This window comes from Symphalangus syndactylus, chromosome X, assembly GCF_028878055.3.
Source record: "Symphalangus syndactylus isolate Jambi chromosome X, NHGRI_mSymSyn1-v2.1_pri, whole genome shotgun sequence".
Lineage (NCBI taxonomy): Eukaryota > Metazoa > Chordata > Mammalia > Primates > Hylobatidae > Symphalangus > Symphalangus syndactylus.
Genome location: NC_072447.2, coordinates 105,889,150 through 105,915,435, shown reverse-complemented (window position 1 = coordinate 105,915,435; position 26,286 = coordinate 105,889,150). Strand labels below are relative to the sequence as shown.

General features: G+C 43.8%; 1 protein-coding gene across 5 annotated transcripts in view; it reads right to left on the bottom strand.

Moving 5' to 3' along the window:
* The window catches only part of ARMCX4 (armadillo repeat containing X-linked 4), a 70,573-nt gene extending 48,153 nt beyond the window's left edge, over nucleotides 1-22,420 (bottom strand). For 2 of the 5 annotated variants that reach the window (XM_063635069.1, XM_063635075.1), the window contains exons 1-2: nucleotides 22,070-22,241; nucleotides 21,447-21,537 (exon numbers count right to left, since the gene is read on the bottom strand). The gene's annotated coding sequence lies outside the window, so the exon portion shown is untranslated. Of the gene's footprint in view, nucleotides 1-21,446; nucleotides 21,538-21,622; nucleotides 22,242-22,298 lie in introns of those variants that run through there. The other 3 variants (XM_063635072.1, XM_063635073.1, XM_063635076.1) reach the window with 3 other exon arrangements.
* Between the last annotated feature and the right edge of the window lie 3,866 nt (nucleotides 22,421-26,286).

Here is a 26,286-nt window from a genome sequence, read left to right as displayed (position 1 = left end):
AATGTGACTTGTGTTTTAACCACCAGATCATTCCTTCTGTAGCTCGGGAGAGCACTCCACCTCATTTGCTCACAGTATCCTATAATCTTGGTACTCCCACTGCAGTTTTTTGGATTCCATATTTTCCTTATTCCTTCCATGTCTAGCTGTATTGCAGTTAAGTTTATGATTATGAAATAAAAACTAAATAACAAAAATACTTAGACTGCATAATTTATAAAGAATAAAGACTTATTTCTCATAGTTCTGGAGGCTGTGAAGTCCGAAATCATGGTGCTGGTAGGATTGGTGTCTGATGAGGGCCGCCCTCTGCTTCCAAGATGGCACCTTGTTGCTGCATCGTCCAGAGAGGAGGAGCACTGTGTCTTCACATGATGGAAGGAACAGAAGGGAAGTGCTCCCTTCAACCTTGAGCCTTGTTATAAGGGTGCTAATTCCATTTATGAGGGCAGAGCCCTCATGACTTAAAGATGTGGCCTCCCAAAGGCTGCACCTTTTAATACTGTTTAATTGGGGATTATATTTCTTTTTTTTTTTTTTTTGAGACGGAGTCTCACTCTGTCGCCCAGGCTGAAGTGCAGAGGCATGATCTCGGCTCACTGCAAGCTCCACCTCCCAGGTACATGCCATTCTCCTGCCTCAGCCTCCCAAGTAGCTAGGACTACAGGTGCCTGCCACCACGCTCTTCTAATTTTTTGTATTTTAATAGAGACGGGGTTTCACCGTGTTAGCCAGGATGGTCTCGATCTCCTGACCTCGTGATCCGCCCGCCTCAGCCTCCCAAAGTGCTGGGATTACAGGCATGAGCCACCGCACCCGGCCAATTGGGGATTATATTTCAAAACAAATTTTGGAGGGGTCACCATCATCCAAACCATAACAGTGTCTTTGCCAGGGGATAGTGGCCTGGAGACAGGATGATAGAGGTGGAGAGAGGTCTGGGAAGCCTTTACAGGGGTGGAAAACTGGGGGCAAGTATGGGTTGCTGTCTCTGATGGACCCTCCCAACAGGTAGACCTGCCTTTTGGTCAAGGTTGAGGCAAACCCTGCGTATTCTTAAAACATATCTCTTCTATCCTTGAGTTTCAGGAGCTTTACACAGCAGCTAAAGTCCCCCATGGTCAGGACCAAGGATGTTGGGTTTGGGTGTGCTCATGGATAAAAAAGGTGTATAAGAAAAGAGGAGGACATGTCTTGGGTATGGCTGAGAGTCTGACTCCCAGGGAGTCATTCATTTGCTGAATCCACCACGGTCTTTTCCAGTGGAGTCTTGTGCTGTATTAATCTGGTGACCCCTTGGACATGCCTGCTTTGCACTGACAAGGCTGAGTGTGGGAGCAAGTTGTGAAAAGGATCTTATAACACTCCCAGCCTGGTATCAGGCACAGCAAGCAGATTTTATTCCATCAGCAGCTGTTTCACAATAGCTCTCGAGGCCTATCTTGGAGAATTCTTCATTTTTCTGCTGACAATGCTAGGAATCCTCCCTGATGGGAAAAGAGCTTTATTGGTAAACACATTTGCAATGCATTTTCATATCACTTTGCTGGGTGAAGCAGAGAAGATATACCATGCTTACACATAGGATTGTTTCTGTTTTGGTTACCTCTTTTAGGGTTGGATGAAAAAATGCAGGAATAAATGAATGGGTGGATAACGGAATCCATGTATCCATCAGTCAGTAATTCCCTACAGCAGAACCACCCTGAGTACTTGTTAAAACACAACTTATTGGGCTTTACCCCTAGAGTTTCTGATTTAGTCTGGGATGCAGGGAGTTGGGAGAAGAGCAAAGAATTTGCATCTCTAACAAGGTCCAAGTACTGCTGATGTTCCTGGTCCAGGAACAATATGCTGAGAACCACTAGTACAAGCCATCAGTAAAGACCCTCTTAGGCCACGATTATTGTGGCTGCAGACTTTCTGACTGATCTTGCCAACTAGTTCACACACATAATTGAAAATGACTCAGTGTTTGGGGGGTTGTGGGTGGCCTGCCTACTCCACCTCCCAGCAAACTCTCCTGGATAGTAGTGTTAGATTTGAGAGTTAGACCACTGGTGGTGTGTGTGTGTGTGTGCGTGTGTGTGTGTGTATGTATATTAACATATGTGTGCATGTGTGTGTACACGCATGCACACATCTGTGCTGCTCTACTGACAGGTACTGCTGTCCTTAGGCACACCTCTAGTGCTGACCACTGACCTTCTCCAGGCTCTCTCCTCTTTGCCTTTCATGGAATCAGGGCTTTTTCAAGGTGAAGGAGATGGTAGGTTGGCTGCTTTGCTGAGCCATTCAACAAGCAGACCATCATGGTGAAGTAAGAGGATCGTGGGTTTGGAGCCAGGTACTCCTGGGATTTGCATGGAAATTCTGCCTCTTAGCAGTTATATGAACTTCTAAGACTTTCAGGGCCTGTCTGAGGCTCAGCATCATTATCAGTAAAGCTGGGATTATGTCTCTACCTCACAATATTGTTGAGAGCATTAAATTAGAAACCGTGGAGGAAGCACTTTACAGTGTCAGGCACATAGCAGGCATTCAAAAAATGTTAGTCCCAGGGGTGGAGCCAAGATGGCCAAATAGGAACAGCTCCAGTCTAGAGCTCCCAGCGTGAGCGACGCAGAAGACAGGTGATTTCTGCATTTCCAACTGAGGTACCGGGTTCATCTCACTGAGGAGTGTCAGAAAGTGGGTGCAGGACAGTGGGTGAAGCGCACCGAGCATGAGCCAAAGCAGGGCAAGGCATCGCCTCACCTGGGAAGCACAAGGGGTCAGGGAATACCCTTTTCTAGTCAAAGAAAGGGGTGACAGATGGCACCTGGAAAATCAGGTCACTACCACCCTAATACTGTGCTTTTCCAATGGTCTTAACAAATGGCACACCAGGAGATTATAACCCGTGCCTGGTTCGGAGGGTCCTACGCCCATGGAGCCTCGCTCATTGCTAGCACAGCAGTGAGATCAAACTGCAAGGTGGCAACAATGCTGGGGGAGGGGCACCCACCATTGCCGAGGCTTGAGAAGGTAAACAAAGTGGCCAGGAAGCTTGAACTAGGTGGAGCCCACAGCAGCTCAAGGAGGCCTGCCTGCCTCTGTAGACTCCACCTCTGGGGGCAGGACATAGCCAAACAAAAGGCAGCCAAAACCTCTGCAGACTTAAATGTCCCTGTCTGACAGCTTTGAAGAGAGTAGTGGTTCTCCCAGCACGCAGCTGGAGATCTGAGAACTGACAGACTGCCTCCTCAAGTGGGTCCCTGACCCCCAAGTAGCCTAACTGGGAGGCACCCTCCAGTAGGGGCAGACTGACACCTCACATGGCCGGGTACTCCTCTGAGACAAAACTTCCAGAGGAATGATCAGGCAGCAGCATTTGCTGCTCACCAATATCCACTGTTCTGCAGCCTCTGCTGCTGATATCCAGGCAAATAGGGTCTGGAGTGGACCTCCAGCAAACTCCAACAGACCTGCAGCTGAGGGTCCTGACTGTTAGAAGGAAAACTAACAAACAGAAAGGACACCCACACCAAAACCCCATCTGTACGTCACCATCATCAAAGACCAAAGGTAGATAAAACCACAAAGATGGGGAAAAAACAAAACAGAAAAACTGGAAACTCTAAAAATCAGAGCGCCTCTCCTCCTCCAAAGGAATACACCTCCTCACCAGCAACGGAACAAAGCTGGATGGAGAATGACTTTGACGAGTTGAGAGAAGAAGGCTTCAGACGATCAAACTTCTCCGAGCTAAAGGAGCAAGATCAAACCCATGGCAAAGAAGTTAAAAACCTTGAGAAAAAGTAGACAAATGGCTAACTAGAATAACCGATGCAGAGAAGTCTTTAAAGGACCTGAGGGAGCTGAAAACCATGGCACGAGAACTACGTGACGAATGCACAAGCCTCAGTAGCCGATTCAATCAACTGGAAGAAAGGGTATCAGTGATGGAAGATCAAATGAATGAAATGAAGTGAGAAGAGAAGTTTAGAAAAAAAAGAATACAAAGAAATGAACAAAGCCTCCAAGAAATATGGGACTATGTGAAAAGACCAAATCTACGTCTGATTGGTGTACATGAAAGTGACGGGGAGAATGGAACCAAGTTGGAAAACACTCTGCAGGATATTATCCAGGAGAACTTCCCCAATCTAGCAAGGCAGGCCAACATTCAAATTCAGGAAATACAGAGAATGCCACAAAGATACTCCTCAAGAAGAGCAACTCCAAGACACATAATTGTCAGATTCACCAAAGTTGAAATGAAGGAAAAAATGTTAAGGGCAGCCAGAGAGAAAGGTCGGGTTACCCACAAAGGGAAGCCCATCAGATTAACGGTGGATCTCTTGGCAGAAACTCTACAAGCCAGAAGACAGTGGGGGCCAATATTCAACATTCTTAAAGAAAAGAATCTTCAACCCAGAATTTCATATCCAGCCAAATTAAGCTTCATAAGTGAAGGAGAAATAAAATACTTTACAGACAAGCAAATGCTGAGAGATTTTGTCACCACCAGGCCTGCCCTCAAAGAGCTCCTGAAGGAAGCACTAAACATGGAAAGGAACAACCCGTACCAGCCACTGCAAAAACATGCCAAATTGTAAAGACTATCGAGGCTAGGAAGAAACTGCATCAACTAACGAGCAAAATAACCAACTAACATCATAATGACAGGATCAAATTCACACATAACAATATTAAACTTAAATGTAAATGGGCTAAATGCTCCAATTAAAAGACACAGACTGGCAAATTGGATAAAGAGTGAACACCCATCAGTGTGCTGTATTCAGGAAACCCACCTCACATGCAGAGACACACATAGACTCAAAATAAAGGGATGGAGGAAGATCTACCAAGCAAATGGAAAACAAAAAAAGCAGGGGTTGCAATCCTAGTCTCTGATAAAACAGACTTTAAACCATCAAAGATCAAAAGAGACAAAGAAGGCCACTGCATAATGGTAAAGGGATCAATTCAACAAAAAGAGCTAACTATCCTAAATACATATGCACCCAATACAGGAGCACCCGGATTCATAAAGCAAGTCCTTAGAGACCTACAAAGAGACTTAGACTCCCACACAATAATAATGGGAGACTTTAACACCCCACTGTCAACATTAGACAGATCAATGAGACAGAAAGTTAACAAGGATATCCAGGAATTGAACTCAGCTCTACACCAAGCGGACCTAACAGACATCTACAGAACCCTCCACCCCAAATCAACAGAATATACATTCTTTTCAGCACCACACCACACCTATTCCAAAATTGACCACATAGTTGGAAGTAAAGCTCTCCTCAGCAAATGTAAAAGAATAGAAATTATAACAAACTGTCTCTCAGATCACAGTGCAAACAAACTAGAACTCAGGATTAAAAAACTCACTCAAAACCGCTCAACTACTTGGAAACTGAACAACCTGCTCCTGAATGACTACTGGGTACATAACGAAATGAAGGCAGAAATAAAGATGTTCTTTGAAACCAACGAGAACAAAGATACAACATACCAGAATCTCTGGGACACATTTAAAGCAGTGTGTAGAGGGAAATTTATAGCACTAAATGCCCACAAGAGAAAGCAGGAAAGATCAAAAATTGACACCCTAACATCACAATTAAAAGAACTAGAAAAGCAAGAGCAAACACATTCAAAAGCTAGCAGAAGGCAAGAAATAACTAAGATCTGAGCAGAACTGAAGGAAATAGAGACATAAAAAACCCTTCAAAAAATCAATGAATCCAGGAGCTGGTTTTTTGAAAAGATCAACAAAATTGATAGACCACTAGCAAGACTAATAAAGAAGAAAAGAGAGAAGAAACAAATAGATGCAATAAAAAATGATAAAGGGGATATCACCACTGATCCTACAGAAATACAAACTACCATCAGAGAATACTATAAACACCTCTATGCAAATAAACTAGAAAATCTAGAAGAAATGGATAAATTCCTCGACACATACACCCTCCCAAGACTAAACTAGGAAGAAGTTGAATCTCTGAATAGACCAATAACAGGCTCTGAAATTGAGGCAATAATTAATAGCTTACCAACCAAAAAAGGTCCAGGACCAGATTGATTCACAGCCGAATTCTACCAGAGGTACAAGGAGGAGCTGGTACCATTCCTTCTGAAACTATTCCAATCAATAGAAAAAGAGGGAATCCTCCCTAACTCATTTTATGAGGCCAGCATCATCCTGATACCAGAGCCTGGCAGAGACACAACAAAAAAAGAGAATTTCAGACCAATATCCCTGATGAACATTGATGCAAAAATCCTCAATAAAATACTGGCAAACCGAACCCAGCAGCACATCAAAAAGCTTATCCACCATGATCAAGTGGGCTTCATCCCTGGGATGCAAGGCTGGTTAAACATACCCAAATCAATAAACGTAATCCAGCATATAAACAGAACCGAAGACAAAAACCACATGATTATCTCAATAGAGGCAGAAAAGGCCTTTGACAAAATTCAACAACGCTTCATGCTAAAAACTCTCAATAAATTAGGTATTGATGGGATGTATCTCAAAATAATAAGAGCTATCTATGACAAACCCACAGCCAATATCATCCTGAATGGGTAAAAACTGGAAGCATTCCCTTTGAAAACTGGCACAAGACAGGGATGCCCTCTCTCACCACTCTTATTCAACATAGTGTTGGAAGTTCTGGCCAGGGCAATCAGGCAGAAGAAGGAAATAAAGGGTATTCAATTAGGAAAAGAGGAAGTCAAATTGTCCCTGTTTGCAGATGACATGATTGTATATCTAGAAAACCCCATTGTCTCAGCCCAAAATCTCCTTAAGCTGATAGGCAACTGCAGCAAAGTCTCAGGATACAAAATCAATGTGCAAAAATCACAAGCATTCTTATACACCAATAACAGACAAACAGAGAGCCAAATCATGAGTGAACTCCCATTCACAATTGCTTCAAAGAGAATAAAATACCTAGGAATCCAACTTACAAGGGATGTGAAGGACCTCTTCAAGGAGAACTACAAACCACTGCTCAATGAAATAAAAGAGGATACAAACAAATGGAAGAACATTCCATGCTCATGGGTTGGAAGAATCAATATCGTGAAAATGGCCATACTGCCCAAGGTAATTTATAGATTCAACGCCATCCCCATCAAGCTACCAATGACTTTCTTCACAGAATTGGAAAAAACTACTTTAAAGTTCATATGGAACCAAAAAAGAGCCCGCATCGCCAAGTCAATCATAAGCCAAAAGAACAAAGCTGGAGGCATCATGCTACCTGACTTCAAACTATACTACAAGGCTACAGTAACCAAAACAGCATGGTACTGGTACCACAACAGAGACATAGATCAATGGAACAGAACAGAGCCCTCAGAAATAATGCTGCATATCTACAACCATCTGATCTTTGACAAACCTGACAAAAACAAGAAATGGGGAAAGGATTCCCTATTTAATAAATGGTGCTGGGAAAACTGGCTAGCCATATGTAGAAAGCTGAAACTGGATCCCTTCCTTACACCTTATACAAAAATTAATTCAAGATGGATTAAAGACTTACATGTTAGACCTAAAACCATTAAAATCCTACAAGAAAACCTACGCAATACCATTCAGGACATAGGCGTGGGCAAGGACTTCATGTCTAAAACACCAAAAGCAATGGCAACGAAAGCCAAAAGTGGCAAATGGGATCTAATTAAACTAAAGAGCTTCTGCACAGCAAAAGAAACTACCATCAGAGTGAACAGGCAACCTACAGAATGGGAGAAAATTTTTGCAATCTAGTCACCTGACAAAGGGCTAATATCCAGAATCTACAATGAACTCAAACAAATTTACAAGAAAAAATCAAACGACCCCATCAAAAAGTGGGCAAAGGATATAAATGGACACTTCTCAAAAGAAGACATTTATGCAGCCAAAAGACACATGAAAAAATGCTCATCATCACTGGCCATCAGAGAAATGCAAATCAAAACCACAATGAGATACCATCTCACACCAGTTAGAATGGCCATCATTAAAAAGTCAGGAAACAACAGGTGCTGGAGAGGATGTGGAGAAATAGGAACACTTTTACACTGTTGGTGGGACTGTAAACTAGTTCAACCATTGTGGAAATCGGTGTGGCGATTCCTCAAGGATCTAGAAGTAGAAATACCATTTGACCCAGCAATCCCATTACTGGGTATATACCCAAAGGATTATAAATCATGCTGCTATAAAGACACATGCACATGTATGTTTATTGCAGCACTATTCACAATAGCAAAGACTTGGATCCAACCCAAATGTCCAACAATGATAGACCGGATTAAGAAAATGTAGCACATATGTACCATGGAATACTATGCAACCATAAAAAATGATGAGTTCATGTCCTTTGTAGGGACGTGGATGAAGCTGGAAACCATCATTCTCAGCAAACTATCACAAGTCAAAAAAACAAACACCACATGTTCTCACTCATAGGTGGGAATTGAACAATGAGAACACATGGACACAGGAAGGGGAACATCACACACCGGGGCCTGCTGTGGGGTTGGGGGAGGAGGGAGGGATAGCATTAGGAGATATACCTAAGGTTAAATGACGAGTTAATGGGTGCAGCACACCAACATGGCACATGTATACATATGTAACTAACCTGCACGTTGTGCACATGTACCCTAAAACTTAAAGTATAATAAAAAATAAATAAATAAATTGAATAGAATAAAAAAAAATATTAGTCCCTTCCCACCCTATACTCATTTTGATGTCTTTTAAGAATACTCTGACCATGGCCGGGCGCGGTGGCTCATGCCTATAATTCTAGCACTTTGGGAGGCTGAGGCAGGCGGATCACGAGGTCAGGAGTTCAAGACCAGCCTGGCCAACAGGGGGAAACCCTGTCTCTACTAAAACTACAAAAAATTAGCCAGGCATGGTGGCGCATGCCCCTAATCCCAGCTACTCGGGAGGCTGAGGCAGGAGAATCGCTTGTGAGGTGGAGGTTGCAATGAGCAGAGATCATGCCACTGTACTCCAGCCTGGACGACAGTATGAGACTCCATATCAAAAAAAAAAAAAAGAATACTTTAACCAGGCACAGTGGCTCACACCTGTAATCCCAACAATTTGAGAGGCCAAGGTGGGCAGATCACTTGAGCTCAGCAGTTCAAGATCAGCGTTGGCAACATAGTGAGAACCACGTCTCTACTAAAAATACAAAAAACAGCCAGGCATGGTGGCACGTGCTTGTGGTCCCAGCTACTTGGGAGGCTGAGGTGGGAGGATTGCTTGAGCCCAGGGGACAGAGGTTGCAGTGAGCCAAGATCAAGGCACTGCACTCCAGCCTGGGCGACAGAGCCAGACTCCATCTCAGAAAAAAAAAAAAAAAAAAGTGGATAACCACCCAAGATATCTTCTTTTTAAAAATAAAAATAAAAAAGAATGCTCTAAGGCAAAATGTTTTCTGAGGTGGTTTCAAAGCCCATAGGCCCACCGTGGTCTCTGCCCCAATAGTCCAGATGTGCATAAAGCAAGCGGGTTTTGCAGGAGAATAATTTTTTTTACATCATGATTAATCACCACTTCTAAGCCCTGTCCTGTTTTCTGTACTCAATTGATACTTCTCCACACTATGTCATTTATCAGGGAATAGTAATAATGACTGACATTTATGGAGCACATTCTACGTGCCAAGCACTGGGATTCATTTATAGACATTTTCTCATTTAATCACCACAACAACCCAATGACTTGGTATACCTCTGATCCACATGGATCAGATGAGGAAACAGATGTGACAGATGAGGAAACTCAGACTCAGAGAAATTAAGTACTTTTCCCAAAAATGTTTTTATGAAGACCTTCCTATTGCACAACACTGTCCTAAGTACGTGTGTGTGTGTGTGTGTGTGTGTATGCTTTTTTTTTTTTTTTTTTTTTTTTTGAGACAGAGTCTCACTCTGTTGCCAGGCTGGAGTGCAGGGGCAGGATCTCGGCTCACTGCAACCTCCGCCTCCCAGATTCAAGCGATTCTCCTGCCTCAGCCTCCCGAGTAGCTGGGACTACAGGCGAGCGCCACCACACCTGGCTAATTTCTGTATTTCCAGTAGAGACGGGGTTTCACCATATTGGTCAGGCTAGACTTGAACTCCTGACCTCGTGATCTGCCTGCCTCAGCCTCCCAAAGTGCTGGGATTACAGGCATGAGCCACTGCACCCAGCCCTATATGGTAAATGTTTTAGAAGGCTGGTGTCTCGGAGGATGTGATTCACCCTATCCAGCAAAGCAGAACTCCCTCACATGAAACCACTATTAAGTGTTAGAGAACACGGGACTCATCTTCGCTTCAGTCCATTCCAGAGGCAGGACATATAGGGTCAAGAGTGGTCATAGAGGGCTTCAAGGCTAAGGTGTCATTCAGTGAACCTGCCTACAGTCATAAGAGGGAGAATATGCAAACATTGAAACAGATGTTTATGGGAATTTTTAAATGAAAACAGGAAAATGCATATGTTATAATGTCAATTTTTAAAAGAGTAATTCAAGATTATATATTCAAGATTTGTTGAAAAACTGGAGGAAAATATGCCAGAATGTCAACAGTAATTTCCTCTGGCTCATTTGTTTTCGTATATATCTTTTTGTACTTCCATAAATTTCTAAAGAAAACATTGTTACTACATAATCAGCAAAACATACACTATTAGCAAAACTAGAAAAGAAAACAATCACTATATATGCCTTTAAGAAACATGGTGCAGGCTGGGCGTGGTGGCTCACGCCTGTAATCCCAGCACTTTGGGAGGCTGACGCGGGCGGATCACGAGGTCAGGAGATCAAGACCATCCTGGCTAACACAATGAAACCCCGTCCCTACTAAAAATACAAAAAATCAGCTAGGCGTGGTGGCGGGCGCCTGTAGTCCCAGCTACTCGGAGGCTGAGGCAGAAGAATAGTGTGAACCCAGGAGGTGGAGCTTGCAGGGAGCCGAGATTGTGCCACTGCACTCCAGCCTGGGTGACAGAGCGAGACTCTGTCTCAAAAAAAAAAAAAGAAACGTGGTGCATAAACTTTTGTAATACCAAATGTGGGGCAATTTTTTAACTGCTTATCAGTGAATTAGGAAACTCTGTGAACTTCTGGGAAGGAAGTGTAGCATACAATAGAGCCAAAAAATGATGCTCAAGATGGAATGCAGAAAACATGTATTGAGAGCCACCTCTGTGCAAGGCGCAGTTAATCTTTAATCCACACCTAAGTCATAGTGATATGTGTCTGTTCTTGTTTTTGTTTGCCTTATCCTGGGGAGTGAGACCCAACTCTTTCACTCCCCCAGGTATACTATGTATCTTCACAGCCCCTCTGAAATGGCAAAGAGTTCCAGTTTGAAGTCTGACCTTCCCAAGTGAACAAGCTGTTCTTACAGCTTGGGAAGAAATAAACATGTGCCAAAAGTAGGTTTTGTATACAGAGACAAGTATGACCATCTAAGACCCAGGAGTGCAGGGAATGGAGGGCAGAAGCTGAAAGGGGAACATCTGAGCCTTAGACCCTTCGGAGTCCACCTTCAGAGAAGCCTTCCAAGATGCTGCTGCCTAGAGCTGAGAACTAGGAATCCTCCTGGCAGTTAATGAACTTCCCAGGATCCCATGAATTGGATACAATCCATATTCTGTAAATATTTATTTTCTTCCTTCTGAGACTCTATCCTCACTTCCTACCCTGACCTCAAAGCTGCTTGCTAGTAACACAGGTCCCTAGCAGGGCCATGCCTCATTTGTGGAAGATAAATAGTTCTACTCTAGCATCAACAACAACCCCTCACACAATGTCTAGCAAACAGTCAATGCTCAACAAATATCTGTTGAATGAATGAACAAATGGATAGATGGATAGACAGAGGTTTGGTTAAAGCCTTATCTGGAGATTATGGGCCGTCAGTGTTTGGTTTGCTTCTGTGGTTAAGCCGAGTTATTTTTGTTTCAAGAAGATAGTTGGTTAACAGAGACTGCAATGGGGCTAAGACAGAGAAAGGCTAGACTATTTGTCACATGCTCTTTAAATCTGAAGCAAAAAGAAATAAAATCAATGGATGGGGATAAGGGATATTGCTTCTGTCACATATTAGCTGAGTGGTGGTCTAGAAACTGGTTCTCTTTTCCAAAATCAAGTTTTCTCATTCTCCAAAATCCAATAGTGTTTATTACCTCAGAGTTGATTAGACCTCCTTAAAAACAACTAGCCCTATGTTTGACACAGAGCAATCATTCAACAAATATCAGTGTTCTTTCCACCGAAACTTCCCTACAGAAGATAACTTTGATATCAACTAAATAGCACAGCTAGCTAAAAAGCTCTCAAAAATGAGTCAGTAAGGAGAGAAATAAATAGGCATCTGTGTTATGGTTGACATTCACTGTTATTTCTATGTAGTAGGAATGAGTCATCTGGTAGAGTCTGGGGTAGGAAGAAAAACCATAGCCCTATTTTTATTTACTCAGATGTCTGTAATGTCTTATTACGTCTGCTCAAGGAAACATATAGAACATTTGTCAGTGCCAGACCTATCACCATACAAGATATAAGATCTTGGTGAAGTCAAGATGCCTCTCCTGCCTTCACCTCTATAACAGGATAGCAACAACTAGCTGTCTCAAACCAACCATCCAGGAATGTTGTGGAAGCCAATAAAAAAGCCTTCTCCATTCTTATATGGTAAGAAACATGTTATGTGAGCCCAAGGACAGATTTAAAAGTCATATTGCAAGTATAAGTCCTCCCCCTAGTTGTTATACTAGTAACAATAAAAAGAGTTATTTAATGTCTAATGGAGCAGGGCTAGATGTCATCCAAGAGTCAAAAGTCACAAGTTCACAATCTTGGGAAATAAGAAAGCCATCCGAAATTAAGTGGCCTCTCAGTGGCAGGCAGTGCTTTACCAATATTATCTCATTTAATTCTTAAGACAATTGGCTGGGCGCGGTGGCTTACGCCTGTAATCCCAACACTTTGGGAGGCCGAGGTGGGCAGATCACCTGAGGTCAGGAGTTTGAGACCAACCTGGCCAACATGGTGAACTCCCTTCTCTCTTTTTTTTTTTTTTTCCAGATGGAGTTTCGCTGTTGTCGCCCAGGCTGGAGTACAATGGCGCAATCTCGGCTCACTGCAAGCTCCGCCTCCCGGGTTCACACCATTCTCCTGCCTCAGCCTCCCGAGTAGCTGGGACTACAGGCGCCCGCCACCATGCCTGGCTAATTTTTGTATTTTTAGTAGAGACGGGGTTTCACTGTGTTACCCACGAAGGTCTCAATCTCCTGACCTCGTGATCCACCCGCCTTGGCCTCCCAAAGTGCTGGGATTACAGGCGTGAGCCACCGCGCCCGGCCTGGTGAACCCCCTTCTCTACTAAAAATACAAAAATTAGCCAGGCATGGTGGCGCATGCCTGTAGTCCCAGCTACTTGGGAGGCTGAGGTTGGAGAATCACTTGAACCCGGGAGACTGAGGTTGCAGTGAGCCAAGATCACGTCATTGCACTCCAGCCTGGACAACAAGAGTGAAACTCCATCTCAAAAAAAAAAAAAAGACAATCTAGGAGGGAGGCATTATTATACCCATGCTCTGGATGAGAAAACTGAGGATCATAGAAGATAAGTCATTGTATCAGGATCAAATAGCTAACAAGTGGTGCAGCAGGGATTCAAAGGCAAGTCTGTCTGACTCCTATGACGCCAGCTGTTAAAGAAATACCACAACAGAGCTGGGCACAGTGGCTCATGCCTGTAATCCCAGCAATTTGGGAGGCTGAGGCAGGAGGATTCCTTGAGCCCAGGGGTTCGAGACCAGTCTGGGCAACATAGGGAGACCCCCATCTCTACAAATAACTTAAAAAATTAGCCAGGCATGGTGGCACATGCCACTTGGGAGGCTGAGACAGGAGGATTGCCTGAGCCCGAAAGGTTGAGGCTGCAGTGAGCTGTGATCACACCACTGCACGCCAGCCTGGGTGACAAAGGCTCTGTCTCAAAAAAAAAAAAAAAAGGAAAAGAAATACCAAAACAGAAGTGAAGGCCCAAAGATACGTATCTAATTCAAGTACAAGGGAAAAGGAAGAAATGTTTACTCCTAAGAGCTATTCTTTAACCACAGACACAGACTTCTTCGATCCTACTTTCCTGAATAAACTGTACATTTGAAGGGATGTGAACATTTAATTGGCAGGGTTAAGTGTAGAGTCAGCATGAGTGCCTGATGTGGCATCAACTCTCTCTCAAATGGATACAAAAAGTAGAGAACAGAGAGAGATGGAGAGAAAAAGAAATATAGGAAAGGGTCAAAGGAAAGGGAAAGGAGACTGACAAAAGGAGCTAAACTTTGTCTTAACCTTTTTATTGAGATACAACATTCACAGAGTAACATGCATAAATCTCAAATACACAGCTTAATGAAATTGATATATGTATATACTGGTGTAACTAGACCAAGATATAAAACATCCCCATCACCTCATAAGATTCCTTCATGCCCCTTCCTAGTTAATCCTCACCTCCTGAGGTAACCACTGATCTGAGTACTGAAAATGTATATTAATTTGCATTTCCTATACTATATAAATGTAATAATACAGTATATACTCTCTTTTTTAATGACATCTTTCACCCAGCCTAATTATTTTGAGATTTGTCCATGTTGGTGCATATATGAAGGGTTTATTCCTTTTTATTGCTAAGTAGTATTCCCTTGTATGGATATACCAAAGTTTATCTACTCACTTGTTTATGCACATTTGTCTGTTTCCAGTTTGGGGCAATTATAAATAAAATTGGTAAGAACACTAGTGTACACGTCTTCATATACACATAAGCTTTAATTTCTCTTGAAATGAAATTCCTAGGAATGGAGTTGTTGAATTATAGAATGCTATACTTTGGATATAGTTTGTCCTCACCAAAACTCATGTTGAAATTTGATCCCTAATGTGGCATGTTGGGAGGTGGGGCCTAATGGAAGGTGTTTGGGTCATGGGAGCAGACACCTCATGATTGGCTTGGTGCCATTCTCACGGTGGTGAGTGAGATCTCCCTCTTTCAAAACTGGATTCATTCCCTTAGGAATAAATTAGTTCCCACAAGACTAGGATTTTATAAAGCCAGGATGCCCGTTGGGTTTTGCCTCTTCACATGTGTTCACTTCCCCTTTGACCTTCTCTGCCATGTTATGATATGTCAAGAAAGCTCTCAGCCAGGAACAGTGGCTCATGCCTGTAATCCCAGCACTTTAGGAGGCCAAGGCAGGCAGATCACCTGTGGTCAGGAGTTCAAGACCAGCCTGGCCAACATGGTGTAACCCCATCTCTACTAAAACGACAAAAAAAATTAGCCAGACATGGTGGCGCGCACCTGTAGTCCCAGCTACTTGGGAGGCTGAGGCAGGACAATTGCTTGAACCTGGGAGGTGGAGGTTGCAGTGAGCCAAGATTGCACCATTGCATTCCAGCCTGGGCAACAGAGCAAGACTCTGTCTTGAAAAAAAAAAGAGAGAGAGAGAAAGCTCTCACCAGAAGCTGAGGCCATGCCCTTGAACTTCCCAGCCTGCAAAACTAAATAAACCTCTAAATAAACCTCTTTTCTTTATAAATTACACAGTCTCAGATATTCTGTTATAGTAACACAAAATAAACTAAGACACAAAGTAAACATGTTTAGCTATAGTAGATTTTAAAAACACTGAGTCTTAGACCTCTATTCCCTTCCTAGCCTGGCTTTTTTATTTTAGAGATGTTAACTTTATTTTTCCCCACAAAATGAAAATTATATGTACTCTCTATAGAAAATTGGAAAATACAACAAACTAGAAGGAAAGGAAATCAAAACTCTTGTAACATAGGGTTCAAATAAGTGCTCTCCTTTCTGAGATTTGGCATTGACTCAAGAATGCAGCTAGAGAGTTTCTGGAAAAGTCACTGGACGGACCGTCAAGCATAAAACCAACTTACAAATCCACGGAGATGATCTCTGTGAAAGAGTCAGAGTCTAATATACTGAAAGGCTTGGTTTGAACAGAGCCTCTACTCAGGCCCAGAAAGGCAAACAACTCCATGTTCACTGCCAGCCTTCCTAAACATTCTTACTACATAGCCCAGTGGGCAAAGAAACACAAAGCACAGTTTATTCCTATTCTGGCAACTGAGCTTGTGCCTACTGAAGAAAAAAAATACTTAGATCACATTTTAACATGTACTACACCCATACAATGGAATACAATGTAGTCCTTAAATGTGATTATACAGATCTATGTTTATCAATGAAAAAGTATGATCAGGACCTATTTTTAGGATATATTTTAGAGTGATGGTTAAGATCATGGGCTTTGGAGTCAGACTACCTGGCTCCAAACCTAGCTCTTTGTCCTTAAACAAATGACACAACTTCGCTGTACCTCCATTTTACCATCTGTGACAAGGGGGTGATAATAATAATACCTACCTCATAGAGCTGCTTTGGGGATTAAATAAAACACCAGAACACTTAGAGAAGCACTTAGAAAAAAATAAAGCTTGGCTCATAGTAAATTTACCATCAACAACCAGAAGTGAGCCATCAACATTTCTCAGCAGTCCTTCTATTTTTCTCTGGTCAACCTACAACATGCTCTCACCCTTACAACTCATTGAACCTTCTCCATTCTCTTCAGCCTTCCAACTCCTCCTCCTTATTATCTCTACATGCAGATGACCACACCCTCATTTATAGAAAAAATAATGGGGTTGGGGGAGCCTTCAGAAGGAAGTTGTCTCTCATCTTCCTAACACCAAACATAAACCAACTATACCTGCACACTTCCTACCAGCAGTTAGTTCCTCAATTAAGACAGAGATGCTCTTGCCTTCTAGTGAACACTAATTCCTCCACCTATGCTTTCGATTCCAGATGCTCCTCTTTCTTAGCAAATGTACACTATGATTTATCCCATCTCTCTGCTGTATTTGTAATCACTCACTCCCTACAGACCCTTAATTGTAAACTTTACACATCCACAAAATTTCTCCATTAAAAAAAGTCCTCGGCTGGGTGCAGTAGCTCAAGACTGTAATCCCATGTGTCTCTATAAATCATGCTGCTATAAAGACACATGGGATTACAAGCGTGAGCCACCAAACCCAGGGCAAAAGATACTCTCATCACCTCAGAGATTCTAAGGGTTTTAAAAGCTGTAATTCGTGAAAATGAGGATGAAGACTACCATGGTTTGAATGTCTGTCTTCTCCAAAACTCATGTTAAAATTTAATTGCCCTATGGGCATGGTGACTCACGCCTGTAATCCCAGCACTTTGGGGGGCCGAGGCAGGTGGATCGCCTGAGGTCAGGAGTTCAAGACCAGCCTGGCCAACATGGTGAAACATTGTCTCTAGTAAAAATACAAAAATTAGCTGGGCATGATGATGGGCGCCTGTAATCCCAGCTACTCAGGAGGCTGAGGCAGGAGAATCGCTTGAGCCCAGGAGGTGGAGGTTGCAGTGAGCCAAGATTGTACCACTGCACTCCAGTCTGGGCAACACAGTGAGACTCCGTCTCAAAAAAACATATATAAATAAAATAAAAATGAAAAATTTAATTGCCATTGTAATGAAACCACCTTTGCAAAATTATAACTGAGGAAATAATGACAGTGAAAGAAATCAGACCTAACCGACTCCACCTTGCTTCTAACCTTTAAGCTGTCCTTGTTCATTCCTGGGCATAGGTCAAACTAACTTTGGGACGGAATTCAGTTTGTGGTTTGATTCTGAAACAAAATTGATCATAGGCCTTTCCCCAAGAAAAGACCCCCTTCTTTCCTGGGTACTAGTCTGCCTGTGCAGGACTAACAAATTACCTACAAGATTAGAAATTACAGTTTAGGGGTCACGCAGCCTGTGGCTCCAAGAGTCTGAACCTCCCCCAAATTGCTCCTGGGAATAACATCACTATTGTGAAACCTAAGATCAGTGCCTGAGATACTTTTCGGACCCTGCACTTGATGGAGCAGCTGACACCACCCAGACCTGTAATCTGGCTCAACCAGTTCTGCCATCTCACCCAGAACACAAAACTGCAAGAAAGAGTCACTTCGACCCCCTATGATTCCATCTCCAACCTGACTGATCAGCACTCTGTACTTCCCAAGCCCCTACCCGCCAAGTTATCTTTAAAAACTCTGATCCCAGCCAGGCACGGTGGCTCACGCCTGTAATCCCAGCACTTTGGGAGGCTGAGGTGGGTGGATCACCTGAGGTCAGGAGTTCGAGACCAGCCTGGCCAACATGGTGAAACCCCATCTCTACTAAAACATATAAAAATTAGCCTAGCATAGTGGCGGGCACCTGTAATCCCAGCTACTTGGGAGGCTGAGGCAGGAGAATCGCTTGAACCTGGGAGGCAGAGGTTGCAGTGAGCCGAAATCACATCATTACACTCCAGCCTGGGCAACAGAGCAAGACTCTGTCTCAAATAATAATAATAATAACTGATCCCCCAAATAATCTGGAAGACTGATTTAATAACAAAACTCTGGTCTCCCGCACAGCCGGCTGTGTGTGAGTTACTCTTTCTTCATTGCAACTCTCCTGTCTTGATAAATCGGCTCTGTCTAGGCAGCAGGCAAGGTGAACCCATTGGGCGGTTACAGTAACAGTATTAAGAGGTGAGACTTTTAAGAGTTGATTAAGCCATGAGGGCTCTACCCTCACAGGTGGGATTAATGCCATTATAAAAGGGCAAGATCAGTCTCCTCTTGCTCTATCTCTTGGCCCTTCTTTCTGTCTTCTGCCATGTCAGGATCTAGCCTTCCTCCCCTCTGGAGGACACAGTGTGTGCAAGGACCATCTTGGAAAAAGAGAATGGCCTCACCAGACACCAAACCTGCCCACACCTTAACCTTAGACTTCCTAGCTTCCAGAACTGTAAGGCAATAAATTTCTGTTTATAAATTACCCACTCTGGGGTATTGTTATAGCAGCACAAAACAAACTAAAATAAAGACTAAAAGTGTACTTCACAATATCACACTCCCTTCCTCCCAATTCCAATCCATTGCCAAGTCCTTCAGATTTTACCTCCTAAGAAACCCTAAAATATACCAATCCCCTCCATGTAAACCATGGCTACTGTAGTGCAAGCTACTATTACCTCTACTCTAGATTGTTGAAATGGCTCCTAATGAAACTCTCCATACATTCTGACTCCTTCCCAATCCTTTATCCACACTGTAGCCAGGGCAATATTTTCTTTTTCTTTTTTTTTTTGAGACAGAGTTTTGCTCTTGTTGCCCAGGCTGGTGTGCAATGGCATGATCTCGGCTCACCACAACCTCCGCCTCCCTGGTTCAAGCGATTCTCCTGCCTCACCCTCCCGAGTAGCTGGGATTACAGGCATGTGCCACCAGTCCCGGCTAACTTTTTGTATTTTTAGTAGAGACGGGGTTTCACCATGTTGGCCAGGCTGGTCTCGAACGCCCAACCTCAGGTGATCCACCCACCTCAGCCTCCCAAAGTGCTGGGATTACAGGCGTGAGCCACTGTGCCCAGCCCCCAGGGCAATATTTTCAAAGACAAATCTGATTCGTTCTCCCCATCCCACAGGGCTTCCAATGGCTCTTAGGATATAGACTGAATGGCTTAAGATGGCTTGTAAGGCCCTGCATGCCCTGACCCACCACACTGCTGTCCCAACTGCCTGCTGAACTCCAGCCACTTTCATTCAGTCTCTTTTACTCACCATGCCATCTCTGAACACATAGCCTCAAACCAGCTCCTCCAACTCTCACCTCCAATCTAATTAGCCACTATTCTTCCTTTAACTCTCAGCTCAATAATTGCTTCTTTGAAGCAATTCCTGACCACCTTGACTAGTCGAATTTTATAGGCTCTCATTGCACCATGTACCCTCTTTTTCATGATACTTGTCCTCATTGCAATTACACACTTGTATGGCTATTTGCTTGCTACTTGGCTCCCCACTGTCCTATGAGCTCCTTGAGGACAGGAACTTAATAGGTGTTTTTCCTCAAATTTCCTCAGCACCCAGTACAATGCCTGGCAATAAATTGGTGGTCTTTTTTTTTTTTTTTTTTGAGACGGAGGCCCACTCTGTCACTCAAGGAGTGCAGTGGCACAATCTTGGCTCATTGCAACCTCCGCCTCCTGTATTCAAGTGATTCTCCTGCCTCAGCCTCCCAAGTAGCTGGGATTACAGGCGCACACCACCATGCCCAGCTAATTTTTGTATTTTTAGTAGAGACGGGGGTTTCACCATGTTGGCCAGGCTGGTCTTGAACTCCTGACCTGATCCACCCACCTCAGCCTCCCAGAGTGCTGGGATTACAGGCGTGAGCCACTGCATCCAGCCAATTGGTGGTCTTTTTAAAAAGAATTGTACGCTGGCAGGTCAGGCTAATATATACTACTAGAAGCACTGTCTGAGAGTGCCTTCTGCCAATGGGAAACAGAGCCAGACACTAGTCAAAAGCAGTAAAGACATATTTTGAGTACTGTTATAATAGGGGAAAAGAGACTTTAGTATAGAACTAAGCTCAATCCAAAGACAACTAGGACAAGTGTGGATTCACAGTCAGGCGGCAGAGTGAGGGAGCCAGTAGAAAGAAAATCCCTAAGGGGAGAGAGACATCAAGGGTAGGGGGATTCTTGCTTAAGGCAGGACAAGGTGATCAGGTATCAAGGGTGGGGGAATTACTTAGCAGAACTCTTGCTAAAACTGGGCTAGGCAGGCCGAGGACAGAGCCCAAGGACAAGGTGTAGTTGAAAAGAAGGCTCAGAGGAGCCTGTCCAAAGTTTGCTCAAAGAGACAGTCTTTGTTACTTCCTCAGGCCAGTGTATGTTTCTTTATCTTTATGTCTTACTTTGCTGCTAGTCTCCCCACAAAATAGATCATATTCCCACTACTCTTTACTTATTATTCCATAAGCATTTTAAGAGCTTCTTTGAGTTATAATTTATATTTCATAAAGTTCTCCCCCTTTTCAAGTGAAAATTCAATAGTTTTTAGTAATTTATAGAGTTGTGCGAACTATCACCACAATCTAAGTTGGGACATTTTCGTTATCTCTAAAAGATGCTCCATGCCCATTTGCAGCCACTCCCAATTCCCACTCCATAGCTGCTTTTGAAAGCCATCATATTTGCCTAAGGATGAAAGGTACAGCCTCACTGGAAAAGCAAAAATCAAAACTACCACGCGTGAAATAATTTGAGAACCACCAAGCACTAATTGTGCATTTCTGATTATTTGCTCAAAAACATTTAAAGACAAGTCAATGTGAACTAAGGAGTGGGAGGAGGTTTCAAGGAAAAGGTAGAACATTTTAAGGTTTTTCTGCAGAGGAAAAAGCGAGCAAAAAAAAAAAAAAAGGAAAAGGAATTTAAGTTGAAAAATACTCCAACAAACGAACCAACATGTTTTCAGAACTTTTTGAAGTTCCAGTATGGTGCTGTCATGGTTGGTGAGCTGTCTGTCCTTGATCCAGTAGGCAATGCGAGTTTCTAGAACAGAAGGATAAGGATTTATCACAAGCCATAAAAGTTGAAGCAACACTCAACTGAAAATAAACATGTATTGAGCGCCTACGGTGTGTCAAGTAAGGGGGTCTGCGTAGGAAAAAAAAAAATGGCTCCTCGCAGCTCCCCTTGCCCCGGCCAGGTGGCTGCGTGCCTCCTTCCGCCTACTCCCTGGACTGCCATGGGGCTGAGAACGCCCCTGGCGCGAGAAGCTGGACTCCCCCGGGGACCAGCCCGAGATCACTCGGAGCCGGGGCGCCCAGCACAGGCCAGACGCAAGGAGGACCGAGCTGGGGCCGGCCCTTCCTTCCCTTCTCCTGTCGCACGCCTAGGCCTGTACCCGGTCCCACCTGCCGCCCTCCCGCTCCTCCCAGTGGGACCGAAAAGAGCCCGAAGGGCCTGGGAGGGCGGGTGAGGTTCCCAGGCCTTTCCAGATGCCCTGCGGTGTTTGGCAAAGCGATTGTCTTCCCTCTTGGAGCTCCGCGGACACCCGACCCCTCTTCCTCTCCCTCGCCACCTTCCGTCATTCGCCACGCTGGCCACTTCCCCTCTGCTGCCTCCCGCTGAAGCCCCAGCCCGGCCGCGGCCGCCATTTCCCGGCAGCCTCTTCCCTGTCCCTTTCCCTGAAAGGAAATGTACTGGGGCGGGGCGGGGCGCTGTGTGAGGGTCTCGAGAAAGCCGCCAGGGAGAAGGAGGGATGGATTCTTTCCAAACTCTCTCCGCTCTCCCGAAGCCCCCTACCTCACCCTTTCTCCCCGAATTCTTGTGGGCTTGGAAGCGAGAGAGGAGGAGCTGGTCCCAGCGCTAGTCACCGCCACCCTCACCCCACAGATCCTGGGGCACGGGTACTCGTACACCACCCCTTAAGGATCCCAGCCATGTCCTCTTTCCTTCGCCAGAGCTCATTTCCTCCTCCCCTCCAGCTTCCTGCCCTTTCCCCAAGACAAAGTTGATGTTTGCCTTCCCTGAGATTCAATTTCCTCATCTCTAAAGTGGGATGACACTTAAAGACATCTTGTATATGTGAAACATGCCCTGTGCAAAAGAGGGGGAGCAGGAAGAGGGATAGAGGGAGAAAAGGGACCCTGGAAAAAGCGTCCTTGGAATGTACGGGTAGATGTTCTAAAGAATGTATCGGTCAGAGCATTAGGATAGGTCAGTGGTTCAGAAAATAATTACTGAATATATTATTTTGATTCTTAGATGTTATCTCTCAGTACTTGTCTCTTCTTTCAGAAGCCTAACATTCTCTTCTCAGAGGGCCAGATCGATGTGTGTTCTGTGCATTTATCTGTGCTGACCACTGCTGTGACGGAGGGGGTGGGGCGTCCATTCACAGGCTGCAGGCACAGGGACAACATAACTGTGGAATCCTAATTAGAAAAAAGGAGTTAGGCTGGCTGGAGCAGGGGAAGGCAAAGAGAGAAAGCAAATAAGCTGTAAGTTTGTCTTTCTTCATGGTCCAGAACATATAAACAAAAAGAGGAAGCAGATAAGCTATAGGTCTGCTTTTCTTTATGGCCCAGGACATGTGGCTTCCTGCGCAGATAACATACATAACTCACAAACTTCCTGCTCACTATCAAACGCCTCAATCTATCAAACACCCCAGCTGACAGAAGAATGCAAGTTAGCTCCCTACTGCCTTGGTTTTCTCAATCAGCCCAAAAACCATCCTATAAAATCTCCAGCAAGCCTTTGTTTCTTTGCAGTCGGCTCCTCTCTTGCAGGCTGCCCGTTGCCTTCTCGAAATGTATTTTCCTACTTTCTCTAATAAATCTGCCTTTCTTTACCTACAACTGTCTTGGTAAATTATTTTACCCCTGCACCACCAGCCCAGTTAGTCGACACTCCCCCGCGACGATAACCCCTCACCTTCCTAGCAGAGTCCTGCACCATGCTAACCTGGGCCCCTTGGACATGCCTGCTTTGCACTCATGAGAAGATAGTTTTGGTCAGTGTGGGAGCAGCTTGTAAAGGGCTCTTGTGACACTCCCAGCCTGGTATAAGGCACAGCAAGTGGAATTTCCTTCCATCAGCAGCTGTTTTGCAACAGCCCTCGAGGCCCATCTTGGAGAAATCTTCATTTTAGCTGACAGCGCTAGGAATTCTACCTGATGGAAAAGGAGTTTGATTTATAAACATATTCGCAATGCATTTTCATATCACTTTGCTGGGTAGAGAAGGCAGAGAAGATATGTCATGCTTACACATGGGATTGTCTCTGTTTTGGTTACCTCCTTTAGGGTTGGATGAGTGAATGCAGGAATCAATGAATGGGTGGATAACGGAATCCATGTATCCATCAGCCAGTAGTTTCCTGCAGCAGAACCACCCTGAGCACTTGTTAAAACACAGCTTATTGGCTGGACAGAGGTTCACACCTGTAATCCCAGCACTTTGAGAGGCCGAGGCAGGAGGACCTCTTGAGCCTAGGAGTTTGAGACCAGCCTAGGCAACATAGTGAGATCCCGTCTCTATAAAAATCATTTTAAAAAATAACTGGGCTTGGTGGCACTCGCCTGTATTCCCAGCTACTCGAGAGACTGAGGTGGGAGTATCACTTGAGCCTGGAATTCAAGGCTGCAGTGAGCTGAGATCGCTCCACCACACTCCAGCCTGGGCAAGAGCAAGACCCTGTCTCAGAAAAACACAAAAAACAAAACACAACTTGTTGGGCTCCACCCCATTTCTGATTCAGTCGTTGGGGGAAAGGGGACGAGGCGGGGGGGCAAAAAGAATCTGCATATCTCACAAGGTGGAGGTTCATGCTGTTACTGATCAGGCACCACACCCAGAGAACCACTGGCACAAGCCATCAGATACTTAGACCATGACAATTGTGGCTGCAAATTTTCTGCCTGATCCTGCCAAATAGCTCACACACGCAGTTGAAAATAAATCCTCTGACTCAGTGTTTGGGGGGTGTTGTGGGTGGGCTGCCCACTCGACCTCCCATCACTTTCCTGGGTAGTAGAGTGTTGGAGCACGAGTGGTGGTGTGTGTGCACGCGTGTGCACACCAGCTGTACTGCTGTCCCTTTGCACACCTCTAGTGCTGACCGCTGACCTTCTCCAGGTTCTCTCTCCTTTGCTCCCCAAAGCCCCTCTGAGTTTTCTTATCCAGCGAAGAAAAGTAAGTGAACGTCTGAGATCACAAGGAACCCTCTATTGTCTCCTGGGATTTGGTGCCATCTAGTGGCTAACTTGAGAATCTTTGCTCAGACTTAGAGAAACTTCTGGAAAATTAAGTAGCCTGGGAAGGCAAAAACACCTACTTGTTTACCCTCTGAGAAAGGCTTCCTGAAGGGCAAGGACTGGCTCAACATGATAGGAGTCAAAATGGATTTCTTGCTCTCCTGAAAGCTGTGATAAAAATTAGAAGTCATCAAAGAATCTCAATCACGTCTCACTGCATCTTCAGCTTGAATGATTTTCTAGAATTGATTTTCATTTCCTGAATGAAAGGGAGTCAGATAATACCAACTTGGTATTTGCCTCCCATCTCATTTCTCTGGGCCCCAAGCCCTGAACAGCCCAAGTATAGCAACCAAGTTCCCGAGGGGTCAGTGAAACTACAAAGAGATATGTAGTTCACGGTACAGTTGGTACTGATTAGAGGGACATCAGGGCCTTAAAGTCATTGAAGGTTGGAATTGTTAATGACCACTATGATCCAGACAGAAATCTAAGATATCAGCACACAATGCCACAGGAGCTCAAAATCCTCATGAGAGGTGCGAGGTATTGTAAATACATGGTTTGGACTTTAATAGAAAATTTAAACTACTTGTTATGGGAACAAAGGGGAGGCAATCAGGGATCATAAAGGAAGCTGCTCCTTAAAGTTGCTGTTTGGGGAACTGTGACGGGTCTCAAAACGTGGTGAGACCAGCAGTATCAGCACATTCTCAAGTAACATCCCAAAACTACTGAATTGGAAACTCTAGGGATAGGGCCTAGAAATGAATGTTTAAACAACCCCTGCAGATGATTCTGATGCACATGAAAAGTTTGAGAACCACTGGTTTAAGATAAGCTTTAGATGCCCTAAAATACACCTGAGAGTGTTTAGAAAATCTACTAATGAATTCATGGAGGAGACAATTTATTTCCATAACATAAACCTGCTTCTTTTTTATGTTGTTTTTAATGCATAATAATTGTAAGCCTACTTCTTTTTTAACATACAAACGTGCCCTCTAGTTTGTGGTGAAATAAAAAGGATTATTTATTTGCTTTCACTTCTTTGGATTTTAGAGAATACTATCTTGGTAAGTACAGTCTCCAAAAGTAGCTCAATAATCTTGTAGACACGGTAAGTTTTTTTAAAAAAAGAATGTTCAACTTTAATATTAATCAAAAAAATACAAATTAAAATAGCAATGAGATATCATTTCTCAACTAACAAACTGGTAAAGATCAAAAAGAATAATGTGCATCAATAAGGAAGGTATAAGGGGGAAAATAAAACACTCACTCCAGCTAGAAAGATAAAGTACCAGAATCTTTCTGGTAACACAAATCAGAAGCCTTAAAAATGAGTATATCTTTGACTCAGCAATCCCATTTCTAGGGATATATCTTAGAAATAATTAATGATATATCCAACAATGAACATATAAAGATGCTAAATATCGTTTATAATTTTAAAATTAAAAATTTTAATTTTGAGGGAATTATAAAGTCAGTGTGCCCATATGACAGAACATAATAAAAATCAATCAGTACAAGA